Source organism: Ixodes scapularis, unplaced genomic scaffold, assembly GCF_016920785.2.
Source record: "Ixodes scapularis isolate PalLabHiFi unplaced genomic scaffold, ASM1692078v2 PGA_scaffold4__175_contigs__length_147842914, whole genome shotgun sequence".
In the NCBI taxonomy this organism is placed as follows: Eukaryota; Metazoa; Arthropoda; class Arachnida; order Ixodida; family Ixodidae; genus Ixodes; species Ixodes scapularis.
The window spans coordinates 96,773,813-96,799,574 of record NW_024609879.1 but is presented as its reverse complement, the minus strand read 5'-3'; the positions used below and the strand labels follow the sequence as shown (position 1 = coordinate 96,799,574).

General features: G+C 42.6%; 1 pseudogene; it reads left to right on the top strand.

Moving 5' to 3' along the window:
- The first annotated feature begins 963 nt into the window (after positions 1–963).
- Positions 964–22,229, top strand: LOC115315953 (annotated as a pseudogene).
- Positions 22,230–25,762: the final 3,533 nt, after the last annotated feature.

Below are 25,762 nucleotides of genomic sequence, written 5' to 3'. Positions count from 1 at the left end.
GTATTTTTGTCGGAGGTTGTTTGCTTTAGCTGTTTTTAAATAAATGTTCAGTTGAGACTAAGCGCTCGTCCTGTTCGCCTTCCTTCTTGTCCTCGTCTTTGTTAGCGCTTTTAAATTTTATATCATAATTAACACCATTAGTTTCTCCATAGTTCGACAGTCACTCAAATACAAAAGGCGACTAGGACAACCTGCTAACTCCAGCAGTAAAAACCATTTAGCAGTCCTGCGTTAGCCCACAGTAGAGTTGCAGTGGGAGCTGCGACACGTCACAGCGAAGTTGTTGGGCATCGGCGTTGCGTTCACGCACCGTGTGGTGCGTGAACAAAAGCGTACGGAACAAAATAGACGTCTCATCATTTTATTCCAAATACTTTCTTTTTTTGTTCCGGATCGCGCGAAATCGTGTCTCCAGGCACGGGCTCTTGGCATTGGCAGTTTTCCAACAGTATTTTGGAATTAACTATTTCGTTTTCAGATATCGCGTGCAGTGGGCATTGGAGACTACAAGAACCCTAAGTATACAGCGAGTTGTTAACGCCGTGGAGTAGCTCTGTGGCAATGACTCCGCTTCGCACGCGGCGGACCTAGGTGCAATCCCCGCGGGCGGCGGGCGGCGGCCGATGTTTTTCAACGATTTCGCAAAGATCGACGACGGACTCTCTACTACGCCAATACAATATCGACAACTACGACTACAGCATCAACAACGTACGACGTTTCCAGTGATGGGAAGAGCCAATTCCAGTTTTAGGTATAAAATGATGACCTTTTCCAGTCAAGTCCATTACTCGAAATAGGAAGTTGTCATTTATGTACGAGGGAAGCACAGCCGCTGGAAACAATGAAATGAATATTCATCAGGAACAGTTGCTCTCTTCCGGATTCCAGTAGTATAAAAAGTGTGTGCAAATAGATAAACAAATAAATTTCTTATACAAATCTAAGCGTTTCAAAATTAACGTCTTTTTCGGAATGCTGTTGCTTGCATCACTTATATTTTCTTGATGCTGAACGCATGCCAAATGGTCCCAATGAGAAAGGTTCAAGTAAGTAATTTGATGTGGTTATGGTTTTAGAGGCTCCGTTCCTTCATATACAAGTGCGCGAAACAACGCTTTACGACCATTGCATTATTTTTGTTTGTAGCGCCGACACTTCTCCAGTTTTATTCAGTTAACCGTCATTTCTAGCGAAGTACAAGGGTTGAAGAAATCGGCAGAATTGTATCAAAATAACATTTCTTAAATGGCAGGTGACGTTTCTCTGAAGCAGCTAAGCATGCACTTGAAACAAAGCGTGCTACGTTAGCATATTGTCATGATAGGAATGAGTATCATGACTGGATGCATTTTATGAGTAAGAATCTTGCGCCAAAGGGCACCGGTCTGTGCCTAGGTACTTTTGAGAAAGGGTTTTTGAAGAACACTGTATTGTGGACCTCGAAATATCAGATAGTGTCAACTTGATTCGGTTAACTGCCTGGTACACTTGAGTGTCAAACGTGTACATATATGGACTTCCCATCGCCAGAAATTTGCGACAGGCGCTTCTAGTTAAATTAGCAGCCCTCCACAAGGCGTATTCACCTTTAACTTTTATGCCATGTCAAAATTCCCGCCAAAGCGGAGTGTGCCGAGTGAAAAAAACAAAAAAAAAGTTCTAAGATAAAAGAAAAACGATTGAGATAATGAATGTCTTGCTGTTCCCATATGCTGATAACAGTCGTGGTCGAGATAAGGCTGATTTGACTGCATAGGTTTATTTTAGCATAGCAATACAGGTACGTGTGAGTCGTGCCGTGTCTGGTCGCGATCTGGTGGAGAGAGGGTCCGTGCGCGGAAGCGGCGGGCAGAGTCCAGTGTCACCCGGCGGCTGTCGCGATGATGATGACGGCGGTGGCGATGATGATGATATCCCGACAATAACTTTATCGTTGTCCGTTACCATTTCATGGCGATACTGTGATCTAAGGAATAACATCGGAATTACCTTCTAAGAGATTTGGCAGACGTCGTCGCGCGCGTTTACATAGTTTTTATAGTTGATTTGTGGTGCGATATCGTTAGGTATGTGCCTTCAGATGTAACTGTGTTGTGAGTGAGTATAGGGCATAATACGTGCGCTATTATTACTGGTTCATTTCGTACAGGGTGTATCGAAGGATGTACTCTAAACTAAAGTGTTCTAGCACGTAATTTTTTACGCGTTGGTTTTTATCCACTTTCAGCCTCGTAAAATGTTGTCGCCAATAAAAAAAAAACAGATTAATATAAAACAAAAAATAAACGTTCAATGAGGCGCAATTGTGCCTATCAAACATAAAGCGAAAGGTGCCACGCATCTTCCGTCGGCGACGGGAGGACGACCCTAGTGAAAAAGCCATTTGTATGAGAAATTTGTTTTGTATCCAAAAAACACACATGAATCATTCAAGATGTATAAAAACATATAAGATGCATATTGGAACTATATAATAAATACATAATATATAGGGTGGTTCAAGTCGCCAGGCTCGATCTTTAATAGACCGTAAAAATCGACGCCTGCACGTAGCAATCTAAACTTTTCGTCAAAGCTGTAATTCACACGTCGGTTTTTCTTCTAAAATTAGACAGCGTAGCTCTCTTTCTATAAAAAATAAGGCCAAAAAACTTGCTAGGGATTACGGCGCGCAGCAACGCAGACGACAGGGGTTCAGAAGTGGGGTGTGTTTGGCGGTCGTATTGATAGATGGCGCTACCTCCTTATCGTGACGGCTCGCGACCACCTTGGTGTATTAAAATGAATATAATCTTTTTGAAATGTACCTTTGGTTAAAAAATTAAATGCGAACAATAAAAGCAAAACTTAAGGTAAAAAAACACGTCTGCATAACGGCGGCGCTTTTGCTGCCAAAGGATTTCGTCTGCGTGTCGTCTGCTATCTTTCGCTGGTCGGCTGCACCTTCAGACGCTGCTCCCCACGCCATCTACGAATACGAGCGCCAAACACACCCCACTACTAGACTTGGTCGTCTGGGTCCCCGCCCGCCGTAGACCCTGGCAAGTTTCTTGGGCCTTTATTTTAAAGAAAAAGAGCAACGCTCTGTAATTGTACCAGAAAAAAACCGACCTGTAAAATACGCCTTTGACGAAAAGTTTAGTTGGCTACGCGCAGGCATCGATTTTTACGGTTCATTTTAGATCGTGCCTGGTGACTTGAACCACCCTATATACATAAGAACACAAAGGAACCACATAAGAAACTTATAAGAAACTTCTCACAAGTTTTTTTATGTGGTTCTTATATGTTCCTATATATCTTATATAGTTGTTTTATGGTTCTGATATGTTCTTATATATCTTGTATGATTCATATGTGTTTATTGGACACTGAAATTTCTCATATAAATGAGTTTTCAGTAGGGGACTGACCCGAAAAATCGCGCTATCAATACTTTCATATACGCAGCACGTTCAGGAATGTTCTGAACAAGAATACTTGATGAAATATAAAAGTTAAGGTCGCCGACTGCAAGCCGGTGCTATATCAAATAGGACTTTCCCCCGCACTGAGTAATATCATATCAAGTTGGTTAATTATTTAGCGTAGACATTTAGTACGCCATTAAATATAACTTTTGAGATGTGAATGTTTATTTCGCGTGAACAATCATCCTCTCATGAATGGGGTACTCACCGCAGTGCTCCCACTCCTTGCAATAAAAATTACTTTCTTTTGATCACAAAACAGTATTATATATCGAGAATATTTTGAAAACTTTCCTTATGATTTTAGAATATTATGATATAGAACAGCTGTTTTGTCTGCTAGTTCAGTGATGTCAGTATTAGAATACTGTAAATCATCGTAAACATCCAAGTGACAACGAATCCACCTTGTTTGGCAAATTGGTCTCAGGGACCCAAGAAACCAGATTTCACACACAAAACAAAAAAAACACGTAGCTAGCCCATTATGGGTTATTCTGGTTTACTACGGTCGTACGGCAAATCTTGTACTTTGTTGTATTTTTAAAGTGTGCTCGTTAGAACTTCGCTGTTTTTCAAATATTTGCGCGAGGTGCCTCGAAAATGTATTTTCTACAATTGTAATACACATCATAAGCACTGCAGTGTTTTCGATAATATTGGGAAGGGATTAAATTCAATTTATAAAGTCATCAGTTTTTTTACGCCAAAGAATAAACCGCACAATTATATTAACTTGGATACCAACCGTGGTGGCAATACACCAACTGGTTTCGAATGATACTATCCGTAGTGGCAATACATCAAAGGTTTCGAATAAACAAAAAGGTTTCGAATGAGGAACTTGCAGTTAACACCTCATCGTCTTGAAATATCGTCACTATAATAGTGGTATATTGCCGCGCGGTTTTATTTCTAACGTTTATTTCTTCCTGTTTATTTCCTATTTTTTTGGTCACCACCCGTGACAATATGATACAGTGAAGTAGTAGCATGGCGAACTGTCCGAAGCGCAAAGTGTGGGTGCTATGATTATATTTGTATATTAAATACATGGGCTCCTACAGGAGCGCTTCCGTAACTTGCTAAGAGATTGCGCATGCATACGATGGCAGACATTTCTGGGGCTGAGGTTGTACTTCTATTGTGGCACCATGCTCTCAATTTTCTGTAACACGTATACTTTTCCTCTAGTCAACACCGGGTAGTTTGTCAATCGGTTGTTAATTTTATTAGAATCGAGATTTAAGAACTTCAGTTCAAACACATTCATTTTGTTGTAGACTGACACCAGCGCTAGCTTTTAAAGAAACATACGTAGCTAACGAATCATTGCTTCAGCGGCATAAACACGTATAAAGTTTAATCGTCCGTCTAAATGGACGTGTTGTAATTAATTACTTAATTCAGAAGTAAGATTCAGTTGGTCATGTTATAGTGTCGCGATTTCGTATCATTGCTCACTATAACGTCGTAACTTTAGACCAAAATGATAGGCAGATAAATTATTCCTCCATCACCCCTAATGGCACAAGGTTCACCAATGCACCGATGTGAGGAATTTTCTGGCGTTGTCAATGGTGTACTGTTTAATGTCATAGCAACACAAACTCTGAACAGAATGCTATAAATTAGCATAAATAAATATATGTTAATTTCTGAAGCTCCCAAATATTTCGTGTGCATGACCAACAATTGTATGCGCGCTATAATTTACGACGAAGCACCTTCGTAGGGTTTGGTTACAAGTCCAAAGCAATCGTAATAGTAGCTTCAAATTTCACAGAATTTTGATTGTGTCAAACGATAGCAAAAAATTAAAATCTGAACATTTAAAAAAAATATTTCATACGTCGTGGCTTGATTAACTACTTTCGTGTTCATTTTAAACGTTGTATATATTGCTGTAGACATTGCAGTCTTGGGTCTTTCAAAAATACTTGGCCTCACGAGATTAATTTCATTCATGCGTTCAAGAGTGGCAACTGCGGTTACAGTAATGTGCGCTTCTCAATACAAAATATTTTGGTATAATTTTTTGTAATATCAATAAATAGTTATATTATATAATAACTGCTTAAAAGAAATCACTTATTCAACATGTAAGTTGTAAAAACCTAAATTTGGAATTAAATTGGCTTGTTTGCCACACTCCAGATTTAATTTGATATGGGAGGCATAAACGTGTATTTATTAAAAAAACAATACTTCTTTTTGAGAGCTATCGGTATGTTTGAGACCTATCGTTATTCTGTCAAGAAATGCTGTCTGTAAAGTAAAAAACACCCTTTTTGCGTAATCGGATTTCTACTTAGAAAGACCGATTATGCCATCAGACCCGAATAATATTAATGCTTCTAAAACTACCCGCCTATTTCACAGGTCTGTGCAAATTAAATGAAAGGCATATATTTATTTGTATGGGTCATTTTTTATTTTAGGCAGGCGTGAAACAAAGATTACGATTGCCTACCTATTGGATGGGAACTCATTTTCAGCAGAAGAAGCAGCACGGAGTTCCACAGTTGGACATTGGTTGAAGTGTGTCCAAGAAAAGGTAACATATCTCCCAGCATGGTTTTATTAAAAGCGATATGACCAACTCTGCCAGGTTTGTAATAATAACTTAGGCTCCGTGATTTAAGAATTGTTACCACAAAAGAAGCCAAGCACGGTGCTCGCCCATTTAAAAAATTTGAACTTTTATTGTTCTCGTAAATATGCCTCATATTTTTTTTCGGGGCCCGGGGGACGACAGCGGCTCAGTCGTTCGGAAAAATATGCGAGAAAAGCATGTTGGGCTACATTTTCCATGGCACATTGTATTTAAAAAAAGCAACCAAGTATCGTTGGAAAAATCATTGATTATTTTTTGCTTATTAAGGCATGTATGTTCACTTTTGTTGATTAAAAAAACGCACTTCTCTTATTGATCGCAGAGCTACTGAAACCTTATAAAATGTGTTAGTAAAAAAAAATAACTCTCTAATTTACGAATATATTCGTCCGACATTGGCAATACAAAGGTCACGGAAGGATCGAGCTTCGTGTTATCCTACGGTGTACGAAGGTGCTTTCAAACCGGAATTTCTTAAGAACGCGGGTGCAGTGAGGGCGATGCAATTGTCGTTTTCGAACTAATGTAACATAATTACTTTACATTCAGTTGCTATGGCTCAGGATAAAATTTATGAGATTAAGCTCCGATAGTATCTAATGATAAAAGATGTTCATACACAGACAAACAACCACCCTAACCTAATGAATGCCTCAAGTAATAAAGGCGCCGTACATATTAAGGATTGGGAATAACGAAAGGACACCAGGAGAAGGGAAGAAAAGCGTCCCAAACAGAGCTAAATTTTTATTCCGGACTTTTCCTTTCCTTGAGTTTGTTCAATCCTTATATCAGGGGTTCTGCTCATAACATAATGTTATCTGTGTTTGAGACGTTCTCCTTCTCTTCTGTCTGTGTCCTTTCGTCTTTACTCAGAATCGGGTTGCTTCAAAATGTTCAGTATACACCACCTCACTCGCGGCCTTACGTTTTGTTGCGAATAAGTATTACTTCATCACATAATTTCTCCTATATTTTATGGCACCAATAAATCAGGCTAGCGCTCCTTGTGACAACAATTAAGCTTCCACCGCACCCACCTTTTTTGTTCTAAATAACAAAATGTTTGAACTAGTGGTTCAGAGCGAGATGTATTCAAAAAAGAAAATAAATTGTATTGTATTGCATTGTATTCGACAAAAACGAAATAGACAAAGGAGACCTCAAGACAGTTAATTAAATTGAGTATTTAGTTATTTATGTATAACATTATTTCATCCCAAATATATCTACAGGCGCAACGCACGTAAAACGAAGAACTTCAAGTGAATATAAAATTTGACATTACGAATATTAATATAGCAAGTACCTTAGATTCAAATCGTTACTTTTACTGGTGCTGGTTTGTTTTGTTATCACATTGATATACTTCTTTCTCGTAGACTGATAGCGACCTGACACAAACACTTATACATTGGTGTAGCAACAAACTAATAAATGCTAGCGCGTATCTGGATTATCTGAAGCAGTCCTATCCAAACAAAGCGAGCCCGATATGATTTGTGTTCTTACAAAGTGAGTACAGTTTTCCAATATAACGCCATTTCCCGTAGACTTCCCTAAAGTTCTGAATCACCTGCATAGGACGTTATTGTAACGTTAAACAAAATCTATCTTGCCGCTTTCGCTTTTCGGTGCTCCAAATTACCTATATACTCAATTCAGACATAACTATCATTCTATGTTCTTGTTTTTTTAGTTAGAAGGCATGGCATGCTTTGTAGGAGAATCCTACTCCCATAAATTTGTCGGCTCATTCGTGGGTATGTGCGTCCGCGAATACCGCACGGTAAAGGATATCAGCAGAACCAATTTAATTACCATTTATTTCCCGAGAGCTACAGACAGATATTCCAATCCCCCACCAAGAAACGGAACCAAGACCACTCTGATTCGCAGCCCGATGCGCTACGTCTTCGCCAGCTGGAATACACTGTACTTGCGCTGGTCAAGGTGTATACAATATGCTCCTGCTGATACAGTTCACACGTGTCGGTGCTTTCAGTAGTGCATACTAATATTAAAGAGGAGAAAGCGACAATGCAATAAATAAAACGTCTTATTGATTCCCCGAAACGACTCCGTAATGTAAGGTATAAGTCCAAGAATATATCTTCAAAAACACATTCTAGGAATAATAGGACTTATTTGCAGTATAGGGAAATGCATTGCTTCGGAAAATATGATAATTGAACTCAATTTAGTAACTTGAATACACCTCGATTGGAAAAACAAAAGAATTGTACTCACGAGATACAGTAATAAAGTTTTCATAACCCTTATTATAATGCATTATTAATAATAATATTTTTATTATATAATTAAGAAGACTAATGCCACTTTTATTATGTCTACTTTTGTTTGCTTTTTTGGTCTTCCTCTTGGAACTATACACAAGCCGGGGCTTTTGTCATCGTTTAATCCCAGCATTACAGAATATTGACGATTACTCATTGCCTGCAAGTATTGATTACCACGTAGTGACCAGAAACGGCGGCATTGCCTTGTAAGCTTTTTCTAAAATATTCTCGCCTGGTTCATTATCAGCGACTGCACTTTAGTGTTTCTTGTAGTAATTTCTTTTTATTTTTGATCATTTTTATGTCCACTTTAGAGTTTGTTTTAGTTCTTATAACGTTATTTTGTTAGTCAAGGCCGGAAAGTAATCGACAGGCAACCAGTGGCTCACCTCGCATTCGGCGAAGTGTGGGCTACATCCTAATCCAACAGTATGGGAGCTCTGGTGCGCGATGGTTGCTTCAAGCAAGCACGACCATCCACCTGTAAACTCAGGAGATATTGCCGAAAGCTCTGATATGTAACGTAAAATGTGTTCTGCTATATGATCTGATTAAGCATAATAAATAGCAGAAAATCGAAGGTTCATATCTCTCTCCTGCGCCAATTTTGGAACTTCTTGCTGGAAAAGGTTGGTTAATTATTTGGAACAATTTCCTTTGTATTGCGAATTACATCTCGTTCCATCAGCGAAATGACGGAGTCGGTGTCTCTGCGGCCAGCATCGGCAGACAGCACAAGCACGGATTCATCAATGACTACGAATAATGCTTGCATTTTCGTGACTCCTGCCCACTTCTTGATTTCTGCAAACTCGAGATGAACTATCTCAAAGGGAACGTCGAGAGTACTCAAGAGTCATAATTTCGTCTGCCGGATGTTGGTAATATGCCTTATTTAAATGACAGGCAGGGCAACTACGCATATAATTGGTGTCATTTTCCCTCATGCTCTTCTATATGAACTTTCGTCTAAATATCTAGTGAGTCCTCCAAAACCTATCGTGTTTTCCAAACCAAGGACTCTCGTGATGAAGCTTTAGGGTGGTGGGGATTTTTCACTGACACATGGGACTTCCCATCTTGTAAGTTCACGTCCTTAGTACTGTCCCACGATTGGACATGATTGATGCTTTAGGTGTGGGTATCCATACGCATGCCGAGTCTGGAGAGGGCATCCGCATCGGAATGATTCCCTCCAGATGGATGGGTCATTTCAAACGGAAACTGTTGAACCTTTCTGATCCACCTGGTACGCCGTCTAGTCGGTTGATTTAAGGTCAAGGCGTAAGTGAGAGCTTGGCTTTCCTTCAAAAGTTTAAAATGTCAATCTTCGAGGTAACTTCGGGAATACCTCAAGGCCAAGACCACCACTAGATCTTCCTTTTGTGTAATGGCATATTCTTCCTGGCTCTTGGAGAACGGGAATTAGTAGCAGCCAACTACTTTTGCCTTGCGGTTGGGCGGTGCTGTCAGGTTTCTTTGATAAAAGACAGCTCTTTTGCCATTGTGTGAAATGTCTATACAAAGTGCAAAAGGCAGTTCCAAATCATGCAGTACTAAAACTGGGTCAGAAGGGATGACCTTGACAAGTACTCAAACACCCTCTCGAACTCCTCAGACCAAACAAACGAAGCACCTGAGTCAGTGTCGCCAGCCATTTTGTCTTTGTGGCATAGTTTTTACTAGCACCCGAAAACGTCCCGCAACACGCGAGGAAAATGTGAAAGAAGTGTAAAACGTAGGGCTCTACTTTTTGAGCTGTTCTGCATTAATTCATTTTAATGCTTCGTGTTAAACTATGAGAAACTCCTGAGCTATGCTATTGTTTCTTTTTTTAAGGAATTTACTTTTCTTTATGTTAATTTTCAAAGTAATGGAGTTCGAGAATAATTGATAATCTCATTTATATAAACGGTGCAGGACCCAAAACGTCATAGAACACTTCATTCGTCATCTTCAGAAACAAGGCTCCTGAGCTCCTTCATGCAAGTGTGAGCCACGGCTATACTCGCACACCTCTAACTGCGTCACAAATTTGTGATTGCGTTACAATATAAAGCGCAACAATGGGTTACAATGATAACAATCCTCGACAACCATGAGTACCCTCCAGTATCACTAATGATGTCATCCACACGTGCCATTGGCAGCGGGAAAAGTTAAGCCTGGCTATTAACCTGGCGATTATCGCTACGAAGTCAGAATATGCCGTCTAGTGTCGGTTAGGGGTGTCGCGAACTTTTGCCGAACCGGATTTTTAGGTCGAACTTTCGGGGTTCGACTGGGTCAAACTGGTTGGACGAACCTTCGAAACTTTTCGCCAGATTTGACCGGTTCGGCTTTGCGGACAGTGTGGCCGTACCTTGTTACAAGCATGTCTAGGTTTGGAGAAATTATTTTTATGTAAAGGGTTATTTTATTTTATGAACAGTTGCAAATAAAAGAAACCAATTCTATTCACTGAAGAAGTTAATAACTTAATTTTGTTCTACTGTATGAACTGAAATAACCAATCAGCGGTGCCCTTAATTCAACCCTTAGCAATCACCGTCCAATCCAAAGCCAACTGGCCAGCCTGTCGCACATGCGCACACGAGTCGAACCTCAATGCAAGGTTCGTTGAAATTTCCACAAAAAGATAAAAAATTCGAACCTGGTTGAACTCTAACCTCGACCGGTTCGCGACACCCATAGATTAGGTGCTTAGGCACGAAGGTAATCGGGGAGGCAAACGTTGATGTCGATGGCCTGTTGATCTCGGCATCTAGCATCCCTTGAATGTTGCGCTTTAGCTAATTTTGTTTTTCTTGGGACGTATGGCTTCTTTGTACAACGAAGGTGTCGAGTAGCGTAAAAAAAAACAGTAACTAAAGTCGCTGGTGTACAATATTTGACACTTATCAGTTCCAGGCAAGGGTCAGGCACGTCTTCAGCACTTTTCACAATAGGATGTTCGCAAAAAAAAGTCCCCGGCTGAACTTTTGTACTCTGGTTGAGGGTCACCTCGTTTTTCCAAGATACGTTCATTCTAATACTCTCCATTTTAGGCTGTAATAAATGAACAAGAATGCGACCCCTTCCACAGCGAGTGCCTTTACCATAAGTTTATTTCCCTGGAACTCAATTTTCAGTGTCTCCCAACAGTATCGACACAGCTGTGAACTTCGATGAGCGTTTGAATTTGTATATTTCACATGTCCACGATATAGTTATTAACAAGTCTGTTAGGTCCACCATTGTCAACTAAGGCATCAACATGTCTACCACTGACGATAGCAAAACATAAAGAATGTTGTACTCTTACAGAGTAAGCAGTCCTTTTCTTTATATAAGGTGGAACTACACACCCTTTTCAATTTGATGTTTGGCTCCTTCTAAGTATTGTCGTGTGCGATGCGATTAGTCCAACTGGGTCTTGACTCGTTAATTAAAGGTGTGTTGCTTGGTGGTGGAAGCTCGTTTTCGCTAAAAACGTTGAAAGTTGCGTTATTAGAATAGAACCTGGTCGTTGGTGCCATTAAGTAGTTATGCAATCGGTGCTTACGACCTCACTTAATGCGGAAGTTCCTCGATGGCCTTTCAAGATTTTGCCAACGCTTGTTTTTGTGCATCTTTCCTAATGCCAAGAATGACCAGTGGAACGATAGGTGTTTCCAGCTAAATAGAATCAGCGAGCTGAAGAAGTTTTTTTTTTATAGAAGTGATCTAGCCTGCTGTCCTTTCAATGTTTCTAAAATATATCCATGTCCCAGCGTTCCACAGTGTTCACATCAAATGAACTTGTAAAGCTCTGTTTACAAACTTGGTAAAAATTGTTTGTGGTAAGTGGTCGTGAAACATTTTCAAAAATTCGGAGCTATTTGGAATCCTGTCATCTACACGACAGCACACGACAAAACAGCACGCGACAAAGCAGCACGGTCAAAACAGCACGCGTCAAAACAGCACGCGTCAAAACAGCACAGCGTCAAAACAGCATGGCGACAAAACAGCACGCGTCACAATAGCACGCGACAAAACAGCACAGCAACAATACAGCGCCGCGTCAAAACATGACATTGACAATATAGCTAGGGTTCGGAGTTTTCGGTTTGTATTATTTGAAATTCCGCACACTTCTTTTCGGTTTCTATTCCAAACAAAAGTTTTCGGTTTTTTGCGGTGAATATTTGTAGACTCATAAACTTCTCAGTTATATTAGGTTTATTGACGAAAACCAGTATAGTAACGAAAATGCAATAATTAAAAGTGTTTGTGTAAAATGTCTATTGAGTACCAGGTACTGGTCTTCTTATTTGTTGCCGTCATTGGCAGCCGACGCGACCTGTTCTGCAGTGGCGTAACTAGATATGACGGCGCCCATGGCAAATTAAATTTCGCGCCCCTCATGATGATAGTGGTAATGAGATCATCATCATCATCATTGTATTATTATTATGAGTGGACTCGGCTCGGCGCCCCCTTCCCAAGTAGCGCCCGAAGCACTTGTACCACACCCCCCCCCCCCCCCTTATTACGCCACTGCTGTTCTGTAAGACGCACTGGGGCCTTATCGTGATCTGACGTTATCGTCGTGTGCTCGTATTTGTACACAGGACGAGCATGAGCTTCAGTACCACTTTGGTCGGAGAGGCAAATATCAAAATAGAGAAATTAGCAAGCACTGTACTCGGTGCGTTTTCCCCCATTTTCACGATGGCGAGAGCTGATAAATTCGCGCCGACGGCAGAAATGGCAATAAAACGCTCGTATTTATGCCCTCCTCTAGTAGACGGAAGCTAGGTGTGTTAAACAATGCGCGGCATTTACGGACGCTCTTGATTTCCGTTGTTTGATTTCACGTTTGAACTCTCTTCTTTTAACAAAGAACTCGGCACAAATCCCTATCAGGTGAAAAACCCAGATTTCGTCCTGAAGACCCCTGCGCCCCCGGAGCTTTTGTTGAAAGTTGAACCGATCTCGCAGACAAGCTGAAAACTGCGAAAGGAAGTGGTGATATGGTCAGTAATGGGTAGGGTTCAGTGTTTTCGGAGTTTAGTTTTCGTCAAGTTCACAGGTTGTCTTTCTGAGTTTATTTTTTGCCGAAAATTCAGAGTTTATCGGAGTCTATTTTTGTTCGAATATTAATTCTACAAAATCCGGAGCTCAATTTCGTAGTTTTTCTTATTAAAAATACACAAATAATATCCAAATGTAAACGTATGCTGGACAAGAAAGAAAAAAAAAACGCGATTGTAACAAATAATATTTTCTTCAGTTGGATTTGGCGTTGGTGCCATTACTACTGGCAATACTAATTTGTCCTAGAACAAGAGTGGCACACAACTGTTATTTCGATAACTGTCGATACCTTAAAATCAATAACCTACTGGACGTAGTCGCTGGGAAGCGTGTATTCATTCCATGCTATTTCATCAACCCACCGCGCGGCCGCAAGAGGTAGAGTGGAAAAGGATGAAATAGAAAAGTTTCAACTGTCCTCTTCTCACTTCATGTAATCTCTATGGTCCATAGCTTTCACGGTTACAAAAACACAACCTCTCCTTCCCCAGGCACAAATATTATGACCCAAACCGGAAACAGTGACTTTTGTCTTGACCCGATAGTACAATGACCTGCTGTCCTGTCCGAAATTTGAAACATATGTGTGGTGGCCTTTTTACAGGACCATTCACTCTACGCGATGATTAAAGCATTAATTGTAAAATATATTTGTGTGTGTGTGTGTGTGTGGGTGGGGGGGGGGGAGGGGATTGGCACATCGAAATTCAGAGTTTATCAGATAAATCCGAATGGACGAAACTTTTACCAGCGGGTGTTTTTCGAATTTATCCGAAAACGCGAAACCCTAGTTAGAGTCACATTCTCCCCCCCCCCCCCCCCCCCCCCCCACACACACACACACCACTCCAAACGCCCTCGAAAATACTGAACTTTTTCAGTTAAGACCGAATTCGGAAAAAATGAATTCGGCGTACTTTTACCGGTTATATTCGGGCTAACCCCAAAACGCTGAACCCTAAATATAGTTTTTGAAGTTAAAAAATGCACGTCTCAAATAAGCACTGTGAAGGAACTGAGGTTCTAGGCCAATTCGTCGAAAGCCAACTCGTCGACGGCCAAATTTTCGGATGTGTTCTTTTGGAAGCAAGTTCGGACTGGGGAGTATATACTCGATGGGCGCATGAAGGTTCCCTGGGCAGTACCGAAGCCCCCGCTGGTGCGTATTCTGGCTATTTTGTAGCGTGAGTTACACTGGCCGAGGTTGAGCAGTTTCGCGTGGCTCGCCTAATGAGCCGTGCTCCGTGCTGCGCATGCGCGAGGAGTAGTGACGTCACACGGTGCACAGCAGGCACGCCGGAGCGGACGCCGCCGCGCGCTCCGCCGCCGCCGCGCCCGCCTCGCCGGTCTGTGCATTCCAGAGGAGTGACGTCACAGCCGTGGCAGACGCACTGGCGTCACCGCGTGCGCATCTGTGCGCCTCCGTTACGCAGTAGGCAAGTCTGACGCTGCACCGAAGCCGCTTGATAGCGCTTCTCATTTTGTGCGCATAAGCTCACGCTGCGCTTAACCTTGCATAGCCGAGCTAAGCCAACGCAATTTTTTCGAACAGTTTTTCTAATTTTGACGCGCAAGTTTGCTGGTGATATCGTCGACAATAAATGATTGAATCACACGGCAATGTACTGTCGTTATTTGTTAAAAGAAAAAAAAAAAACAGAAAGCGTGTGCGGTGTGTTCAGCCCATGAGCATGCAGTGTAGGGCCATAGCATTGAGGCTGTGGCATGTTACTGCTTCACCGGTTTCCACTCGATCGAGGCCTTCGTCGGCAATATTTTGTGAATTTAACTCAAAACATACAGCTTCTCGCCTGCAAGCTCCAGCCGCGTGTTTCCAGGAGATTTTATTCACGGCGAATGAACCCCGCAGAATCGGTGCCCATGGTACACCTTGAACGCGCTCCACATTAAAGTAATCTTGTCTTACCGGTTCTATCAATGCATCTGTAATCGGCGCATCTCCCGCTTTTTTTTTTTTTTTTTTTTTTGGGGGGGGGGGGGGGGTGACGTTTTACGCTTAGGTGGTAATTAGGAAACGGCGAGTACTACGGAACCTCACCGAACCGCCACAAACCAGGCAGTTCATAACTTTAACCCATGGATATCTTTTCCCCAATAACTTTTCCTCTGTCCATGACACTTCAAGAAAGACCAGACAACGCAGCTAACATCGACGCGAAGGTATCCCCTCTAACTACCCAATCTCTTCAGAGATTAGCGTAGTTAAGTAGTAGTAACTACTGGTAACTTTATTTGTTTTTAGCAATCACACAACAGCAGCAGCACTCGGGACACTGACTTGAGTGCGGTCCCGTCGCCGCCAGCGTACATTTCTTTTATTGGTTCTCCACTAGCTGTTAAATAATGCCATGCAATGTGCGACCCTTTTTCTTTATGTTCTGTTTTGTTTTCATAAAGCGCTACCTATTACTGCCTTTTTACATGCGTGCTGTTTTGACGCTGTGCTGTTTTAACGCCGTGCTGTTTTTTCACGTGCTCTTCTGTCGCTGTGCCTTTGACACCGTGCTGTCTTGTCGCGTGCTAATTTGACGCGTGCTGTTTTGTCGCCGTGCTGTTTTGACGCTGTGCTGTTTTGACGCGTGCTGTTTTGACCGTGCTGTTTTGTCGCGTGCTGTTTTGTCTTTGTCGTGTGCTGTTCTGTCGCGTTCGCCTATTATACAACCCACATTTATTCGTTTCATCGCCCAAACTTATTTACTAGCGTAAAATAATAATTTGGGCTTCAGTTTTACAAACACGTCAAATAAGTAACAGATAGGACATTTTTAACACCTAGCTTCAAGGAGCTTGTGTCGCAGAGAAGCCGGCGTCGGTGGCGTGACGTCAAAATCCTGATTGGTCTACAGGGCCAGAACAACATGAACTTGCGCGGGTTTCAGGCAACCCCAACGTTCACGTCAAACATACATCGAGCTGGAATGAAAGTAATTAAAATATGCATACAATCCGAATTATTGAACGTCGACCGCATGTTTTAAAAAGCTTTACTTTATAGAGTAGTTATTTTGACTCAGTAAAAAGTTTGAAGAATTTTAAGTGGATTCGAACCCTCGGCCCTGCGGTGGCTAGGCAGACACGCTATTGACCTGGGCACGCAAGGCATGCTTGTCGCGTTCTTCTCTTAAGCGCGATACTTAAGCCTCCTCCTTTTATTGCCCTCGGAAGATGGCGATGAAAACCAAACTTGATGGGCAAGGTCCCAGCGTCAGATATCGCTCAAACAACGGCGCTATAATGACGTTAAGCACGCAAATGAACCGGTGACATCTGACGTCTAATATTATGCTCAGGTATTTCTAAGATGGCCGGCTTCATTGAGCTCTAGCGTAGCCTATTACGCCGCGGTCGGTTTTCAAGTTTCGAGCAGATGGCCGACAAGGTATGTTTTTCGTGCAACCGTATGCTGTGCTACGGAGGAGAGTTTGAGGGAACTATTTGCAAATTCGATCGGTCGATCAAGCCGCGTCCTTACAGAGCTATCTAATGACGAGCCGCGAATAGGTTCTCGCTTCAACCAAAAAATCACTTATTCGCTCGCAGAAAAGTTAGGACAAGGTTTGAAAACATAAGCGAAATAAATCGCCTCTGCGTATTTGGGGATCGGCATGTCAAGTTACTGCAGAGGAGTATCATGGTGAAGGAAAATTGTAGCAAAAATATTCCAGAAGCCGGGAGACACTATAACTAAAATATGTACCCCAACTTTACTTAACAGGCCAAACCAACGTTACTACAACACTGAGTTGGGAAACTCACCCTTAAAACCTGGACCGCTGGTGTCCACCCAGACCGAGCTAATTACGATAACAGCGCCACCCTTTAGTTTAGCGACGAGTTGAAACATGAAAGTTGCTTTATATGGCTACTGCTAGAGCAGAGGACCGAAACTCCCAGGCTTGAAATGCCAAAATAGCGGTTCAGTCTTTCTTTTTTTTTTTCACTTTGGCTCCTATGAGCTTTTAAAAGCATGATTTTGCGGAAAAAAATGCTTTTTTAATAGGATATTTTATTGGAGATAAGTACAAAATGCTAAGCGAGTGATGTTTACATAAAAGTTCTGTTTACAGGTTCTTGCGGGACAGTTAACATTGTTTTCATACAGCCACGCCTCACCGGTGACTTCAGGTAGCTCGTCCTGACCTGTGTGCGTCCTAACTTCCGTGATTGATCCCGGCGCGGCCGCTGGCAGCCCTGAATCCCGGTCTTCTGTATATGTTTTGGCGCAAATGTTGCTCATCAGAGCACAATTGAACAGCAACAGCAGATGCTATCGAATGCGATTTGCTCGCTAATGCGAGATGGCGCGAGCAGCCCTTGCGTGACTCGACCTGAAAGAATACGTAGAGCCGTGCAGTTCTTAGAGTGGCCACTGCGGGAGGAATGGCGGCGTTGTGATCGCGTTTATCTCGGTTCTTGTGTACTGATCGGAGCCCCTGTTGAATCCAGGTTCCAGTGGCAGTTTCCCAACTGAGTATTCTAGTAAGATTGGTAGCTACTGATGATGCATTTCGTATGGGAGGCGAAACTTTTACGAATTAATTGTGTCTGTTATGTGAAGTCGATATCCTTGTTTCAATTAGAAAAAAGAAATGGAAAACTCACAGTCATACAGCTGTTCGTGGAAAGATTACGTTCTAGGACTACAACCACGAAACTAAACGGACCAAGACGCACGTGCTGATAGATGAGAGGTCACGCGCGCGCATCCCTCCTTCCTACTATCTTTTTAAAGTTCTGAGTCCGGATACTTTTGGTATCATAATATTGTATCGATCATTTTATTTGTTATTGTAATTCTCATGAACAATGAGTTCCATCAACGCATTCCTCAACGAATAAAAGCTACGGTGGGGCGAGCAGCATGGTTATGATGGTTACCAAACGACAAAAGATCCGGCTGTTTGAAACTGAAATTGTATCGCAATCGCGTTATACAACTAGTAGAAGAACGCCAATAAATAACTAATCGTTTTTATCACTTTTGATTTATTGTTCTAAAAATAAATAAAGTTTAATACCTGTTCAATAATTTTTGACCATGACAGTTTGTCATGGTTTAGACTATGGCAGTCCCATGATGCCCTAGTGTTACGCATGATCGTCTCAGACAGTTTAAGAAAGCAATATTTAAGCACGGTTTCTAAAACGCAGATGCAATATTTCACCATAATGCTTAGGAATCAATATCTTTCTGGTTTAATGAAGTTAGGAAAACTAAAATCTTGCAGATACGTTTTTTACCCTGACCTTTTTAACTTAAAGAGCAAGTGTACAAATAACAAAAATTAAAATTGAGGGTAAGCGTGATCTAGTCGATTATTTTATATTTATCTCGAAGTGATTTGTCTCACTGATAGTTGGTAGGCATGATTAAGGTGGTAAGCCGTTCTAAACCGCATATCCGTCTTAATGAGGTGATGCAAATCGTCCATCTTTGCCGGCTTGCACCGCCGTGGCTGTATATAAATGTGTTTTCCCCGCACTTGATGTGTTCTGTCCTGCAGTGACGTGACCCTCGCCATCTCTTTCAAGTTCGGAGGCTTCTTCGTCGTTCTATCTACTTGTTTGAATTCCTAAATCTCGCAGCCCCTTTTAGATGTTTTATTTATATTGCCTGCGACAGTTATTCACTACTGCAAGAACAACTCGACCCTCCCCTGTACGAGGACTCGTCTCCCCTCTTTTATCTCAGCAGCCAATAATACTCTAACTTAAAAATAGACTTACACCTACTTAAAGTTCAGCGGAGTTGTGTTCGCTGCAGGTCGTTCACATTACCGAACATTTCGACAGAATATCACGATCTTGATGCTGAACCAGTGACGCCACGGGACTAGTGATCACGTGTGAGCACACGAAACTAGCGATAGCAGATGTAGACTTTTTTGCATTCTCACGAATTACTAGTAAGCTTTAGCAAAAACGACTCTGAAATATTTAGGAAAAAAATCGGGTCAATAGCACTCTCTTTCCTTAGTGATCGTTATACCTTATTATTTTTGAAACCTGATATTAATAACCAAATAATTGATAAAACGCGCAAATTACGTTTGATTTCTTTGTCATTCTACCTAAATCAAAGCATGAACAATAGCGCATCTCCAATTTCAGGTTCTTAAACATTTTCTTTAATTATAGTTTTTTCCCTCGTTAATGAAAGCTAAGTCAGATGCAAAACAACCTACAAAAAACTTGAGACTGAGGGACGCGTATAAAAGAGGACTACACATATACGCTGCCCCAGACGTATCTGAAGGTTCATTAACTCCGCCATACGTTCGGTTTACCAAACATACCTTTCTACTCGGACAACTGTTTCAATTTCTTCCATCCACTGTAGTGAAGGCTTGGATAAACGTACCTTAGACATCCCTTTTATAGTAAGCGACATATTAAGAGTTGGGGGGAAGCCCGCTCCCGGCCTTCCACCCCTTTCCACTTTAGCGGAGCAAACGCTGGAGAGGAGGTCGTCTCCTCTCCAGCGTTTGCTCCGCTAAAGTGAAACGACGTGGCAGGAGTTCCCCTGAATTCTTAACCTGTCACCAACTATAATAAGTGTAAATCATGGGAAAGATGTATTGCCGAAGTAGTACGTGCATCACACTGAACGCAGTAATTCAAAGGGCAACACAACCACCTATTATCGAGTTATTGTTTTTACGTTCAAAACCGTCTCAGTGTGGATCTCTAAAAAACAGATTACGATGTTTTTTTCAGCTGCACAATGTATGACGAAGAATTGGCTTGTTATTTAGGTGAGTCTTTATTGTCAGAACAATGGAATCGTAAGGTTTCTTAATAAAAGTTTGGGTATCTTGTCGAAAATATATGGTGAACATTATTACATGGGGTGTCCGAAATGAACTTTTACAAAGCCTTCAAAAAGAAATAAGAAGTATATAAAATTCAATATTGGACCAAGATTAAGCTCCTAAGCGGATATGAAGTGCAAGAATGATAGTAGTAGCCAATTTATCAATTAGCTCACGTTCATTTTTAATATTTTTAGTTATTGAGTTTATGCTGCCATGTGTCTAGATTAGAAACATGAAGGCAGCCGCATTTCTTGACTGTTATAGTCTCTATTTTTTTCGTAACCATCATGCGCTCCGAGATTTGCCTCTCAAACGTGCAATTCAGTGCGGTTATTTATGCGTACAAAACCAGAAATAATGTTGTAAAAGCCCTCCCCAGTGCGTCCCAGGTAGGTCATTGCAGATGGCATTTCCTTAGGGAACAAAGCGAAGCCGATTAGTTATTTTCCAGTCAAGGTCTAAAGAAATACTTTATTTACGTCGCCCCGTTGTCATACGGAATGTCATACGACATGACCTGCGTCACCCAGGGAGCGCCTTCGTGGTAACCTCCGCTGTTTTAGTTGCGTAATTAGCCAAACTGAGTGGCAGGCTCGGAAAAGCAGATGTCGTAACTTGTTCTGGTTACCAACACTCTACGAAATGTAACATACAATAGGGCCACCTTGAAGTTTCTAACATAAACGCAGGCTATTAATGCATTACTTAAAAAGTTCGTTAAAGAATTTCAGTTGCTTAGAAAATGGACGGCTACGATAATTTTTACGCTTAGAGTGTGCGCGGAAGCATAACCTAGGCGTAAGGAAAAGGAGTTTTCGTACCTTGCTTAGTTTGTTTCTTGTATTAATAAACTTTTTATCGAACACTCTGTATGAATAGTGATAACCTTAATTGAAAATGCTACTCCTTTTATAATTCTGAGGTATCCTGAACATACCTGCCTCTCCCCCCCCCCCCCCCCCTTCCCTCCCTCCAATCCGAAGGACCCACTCGGAGCGCGTGTGGAAGACGGTGGCTAGAGGGGGCGTGTCACGCGTTGTGGACAGATCTGCATCACTTCGAGTGGAAAGGAACTCGATAATACAGCCAAATTGACCAGACGTAATCTATTATATTGGAGCAAGATAGAATAGCCCAAAGCGCGAGCAGCGCCACCGCCATCCGCCGTCTCGGCCACGCAATTTTAGTGCGTTTTTCATATTTGTGTGGACTGTACAACATACGAACAGAGAGGAGCTGCCGTTGCACAAAATAACAATCCTACGAACAGCATTTGTGTTTTAATAACAGTATTAATAATAATAATTATAAATAATAGATTTTAATTTTCTTCCCAACTTGATGGCGGTGTGTTTATGTTTATATTCAAGCATATATTAAACACAAAACCTTATGCGAAAGTATGGTGCCAATTCTTCTAACATACAATCCGAACCAAGTTAATAAGACCGGAGAGTTTTTGAGTGAACTTGTTAAAAAAAGGTAGGTAACCCTACTTTGTCCTCCAAAGTTTCAGCAAATACGATATAGCTTCGCCAATACTGGGAACTCCTCCGAAAACCCATGAGAGCGGCGGCGAACGTGACAGTGGCGCCTCTAGCGGACTCGGAGTCTGCGGAAGCAGACGACGGAATGGAAAAGTATAGGCTCCGTAGAAGAGAAGCGTTTTACTCAGAATGTTACAGACTAAAACAATCCCAACACCAAAAATGATGAACATCATTAGACCAGAGTTTCAGAACCTGTATGCAACATATGCAAAGTGAAAGTAGGAACTTTCAAACATATAATGTTCGAGTGTATAAAATCAAGGAAAAAATATCCGCTGACCACTGAGGGGGAGATGCTGGCCGCCTTGGCCCAACCTGACGAGCGAGCCCAAAAGTGGGCCATCCAGTATGCGGCTGACACCCTTGCCCAGCAAGGCCTGGACGGGGGTTAGCCGCACATGCACAGAATAAGTGCAACGACTGGTTTTCAATAAAGTTTTTCTTCCTTCCTTCCGCGACGTCCTCAAGCTTTGCGAGCCCCGTTTGTTCACCCCAACAGCTGAAACAATTCATTACGGTCAGCCCGTTTCCAAAACGGAATCCACTGATTGCCACTGCAACGACAAACAAATAACAACGCGCGCATAAACAAAGATAGTGCAGTTCATTTAGAGGTCTTAAACGCCACTGAGGGGGATCACACGCGTTTGAAGCGCGTCTGGGAAGCGGAAAAAAGGTGTTTAGCCACGCGAACTACGTCATAAGAAGTTACTGTTTATCCGTTACAAACTGCGTTGTCACAATTTCTTACCTGAATAGGTGATTATTAAAGCATGCGCAAACAATATGTTAAAATTACCAGAGCAAGCGCAGCAGCCTCTGCAGCATTACAAAAACAAAAAGTAACGAGAAAAATGACCCTATAAATACTTTCCAAACTTTGCAGAAAAGATGGGGTCCCCATCCCAGACGAGAATAAAGAGAAATAGAGAACAGTAGCGAACAGGGCGGCCGGCGATTGCAACGAAGAAGTTAGCAGGCGATACAAAAATATAAATCACCCAGCAAAGACCTTTTTCAACGACGACGATCGCACAGGGCGTCGGTCGAAAATTAGCAGGTGGTGCTCGCCCTCGGTGTTGAGTCCACAACAAACAAACCGAAAGCAACATGACGAAACAATTAAAAAAAAAGAGCTTCAATTTTTTTTTTTTTTTTTTAGCTGCACGTTACACGTTTGTTTATTTGCTTTCGCAGCGTTGGTAGGAACTAAGACAAAAGGGCTGCAATCTGCTAAGTGCTAGTAGTGTGTGACTTTTTTTGCTTTCGCTTTTCTTTTCCCATGGACTTTGGCAGGTTGTTTGTTTGCTCGCTTGGCGCAGCAGTTCAAAAGTGCATTCCAGTAGTTGTTGGCGTACACGCCCAGGCAATCCTCGCATATCGTGCCTTTGTTTGGAGTGTCGATCAGCGGCCTCAAGTGCGCTTTCAGCTGAACTTTTGTTTGGTGAAATATTCGTCTGTTGAGGCGTCAGTGGCGATTTTGAAGCAAGGCTTGGATAGCTGTTCCAGTTTATTTTGAAGTAACTTAATTACTCACGTTTGTTCGGTCTGCGGGAAACAGAAGGATTTTCCACCATACCAGAAAAACTTGTTTTCGCAGCGGAGATGGCGGGCACATGGCATGCCTGCCATCTCTAAGTATGCGCTGGTGTATGCCCAAAGGCGGCCGGTTGATCAACCAACGATGACTCGTAGCAGAGGTGACCGCGTACATAAATAAGATACAAATAGAAATGTATAACGAGCTTACACTTCTTAAGATATTTATTAAGTATCAAAAAGTACATATAAAGATTTCGGGTCAGAAACTCAATCGAAGGCGAACATAGGAGGTTATCATAGACGACAGTGGAAAAACAACAACAACAAAGTTGCAGACGGCCCTCCAAATGTCTAGGCATAGCGTAGCAGACGAATCGGTGGTAGTAAGCGACGAAGCAAAGGAAAGAAAGTAAAAACTAAGCCAAACAAGGCAAAGCAAAATACGCGATGGTTCGAACGTCAAGTGAGTACAAGAAAGAAAAAATCAAATAAAAAACATAAACGCAGGAGGATGAAAGACTGCGGCGGCGTAGCGTAAAGCCTCAGACATAAAAAGAAAGTAGACTTCGAAAAATGGAAGGAGGTGCACGACCGTCCATCGGGTGTTCTTTGTAACTCCGCTTTTATTAGTTTCAGTAATAGCGTCAGATTTGCATGTGTACAATCATCTTTTTCCAGAGCATACTCCCCGCAGGGGGCACCTGTGAAAGCAGGTGTTTGGAGAGTGGCGTCTCCACGGACCCCGAGCCATGCGGGTTTGCCCGCCCACGTATGGCTGTGCGTGGCTTTCCCGTGTCCGGGGATAAGGGCATCCTGGTGGTTGAGCCGAACCCGGATAGGTTTGGACCCTTCGGGGCCCCCCGGGTGAGGCAATACACCACTTCGGCCCCTGCTTCTCGTAGACGGGAGTCCTGGTAAGGCCCGGCCAGGATGATTCAGTCTAGTCGCCACTTCTACTATCCCCTCTCTACTTTCACCCTTGTCTTCTCCTCCTTTTCACTCTTCTCATTTCTCTTCTTTCCTTTTCAACTCCTTCGGCGGCAAGGGCTAACCTTGGGTGGCGACAGACACCTTGTCCAAAACCACTCTTGGTTATAGAGACTGGGCAGCACTAATAGCGTAACGTCTTCAGCCAAGCCATTCTTGTTATGGAGCGTTACCTATTCCCTTGTTGGGCTCGGTGGTAGGCGGTGCACCACAGTTTCCGAAAACCCTCCCCCTTCATATGGGTTCCAAACTTAAACCTTTTGATCGGCCCCCCAAAAGGGGCCGCACCAAAGCACTGAACAGGAAACAATCTTTTGTACTGGAAAAATTCCCGAAGTTCCTTGTTATGCACTCGGAAGGTGACAAGCCACTTGGCAAACTTTCTCCCTTTCTAGTCTCCAAAGTTCTTGAGGGTGTTATTGGCGCCAATTGCAATGCAAAGAAGATGGGATCTGATGATCTCCTTGTCGAGGTCAACACAAAGCAGCAGAGTGATGCCCTCCTTAAACTGAACCTTGTCTCTGACTACAAAGTAAGCGTCAGTCCTCGCCGCAAACTGAACAGTGTTCAAGGGGTCATTTCTGAGGATGACTTGCTTGACTCACCTGAGCCAGAGATAATTGAGGGCCTCTCTAGTCAAGGAGTTATAGATGCACGACGAATCACTATCCGCCGTGACGGTGTGGAACGGAAGAAAAAACATATAATTTTGACTTTCGATTCGACCACTCTGCTGCAGACTGTAAGGGCAGGTTACCTTCAATGCCGGGTCCGACCTTATGTGCCGAACCCTCAACGGTGCTTTAAGTGCCAGAGGTTCGGCCATGGGTCACGAAACTGTCGGGGAAGGGACACATGTGCAAAGTGCTCCAGCAAGGAACACGTTGCAGATGTGTGCGATAATGAACCTCATTGTGCGAACTGTAGTGGCAACCACTCGGCATACTCTCGATCTTGCCCTGTGTGGAAAGACGAGAAAAAAGTTCTTACATTAAAAGTTACCGAAAACATTACCTACACTGAGGCAAACAAGCGTTTTGCTTTTGTATCAAAAGGGTCTTATGCCGAGGCCGTGCGCAGGGGACCAGCGCGGCCAGTAGTTTTGATGGGAACGCAGACGTCTCCGGACGACCTGCATCTCCCGTCACGGTTCCCCTCTAAACCCCCGAGAGCGGCGCCAAAGGCACCGCCTCCGAACCGCAAGGTGAATGCTGCTTTGCCAGCATCCGCCCCAGAACAGGAGATGTCGTCTCCTGCTCAACCGGCTGCTTCGACCTCTCGGGGTCGGGGCCTACCTCCCCACACCTCTGCTCCTCAGAGGAAGCCTGGGGAGGTGCCAAAGCAGTCGACCTCCAAGGGCCAGCTGCCAGCAACTTCAGACGAGCCCATGGACGAG